Here is a 209-nt window from a genome sequence, read left to right as displayed (position 1 = left end):
TTTCCGGCCCTAAATCCCCTGAAATTCCTCGGCTACAATTATTCAGTCGCTCTTCGCATCCCTGAAGAAAGCCACGATGCTTGCTGCAAATCTTGCACAGATTAAATCCCTTTTGTGGGCGTGGCAATGTTTTTTTGAGATCGTATGTTAAGTTGTTGTCTCTGTCTCTTTTTTCTCTCTGTATTCTTGTTTTTCTTTTGTTTTATTTT

The sequence above is a fragment of the Penaeus monodon genome, chromosome 29 (genome assembly GCF_015228065.2).
Source record: "Penaeus monodon isolate SGIC_2016 chromosome 29, NSTDA_Pmon_1, whole genome shotgun sequence".
Lineage (NCBI taxonomy): Eukaryota > Metazoa > Arthropoda > Malacostraca > Decapoda > Penaeidae > Penaeus > Penaeus monodon.
Note: the sequence above shows the minus strand (reverse complement) of the source record.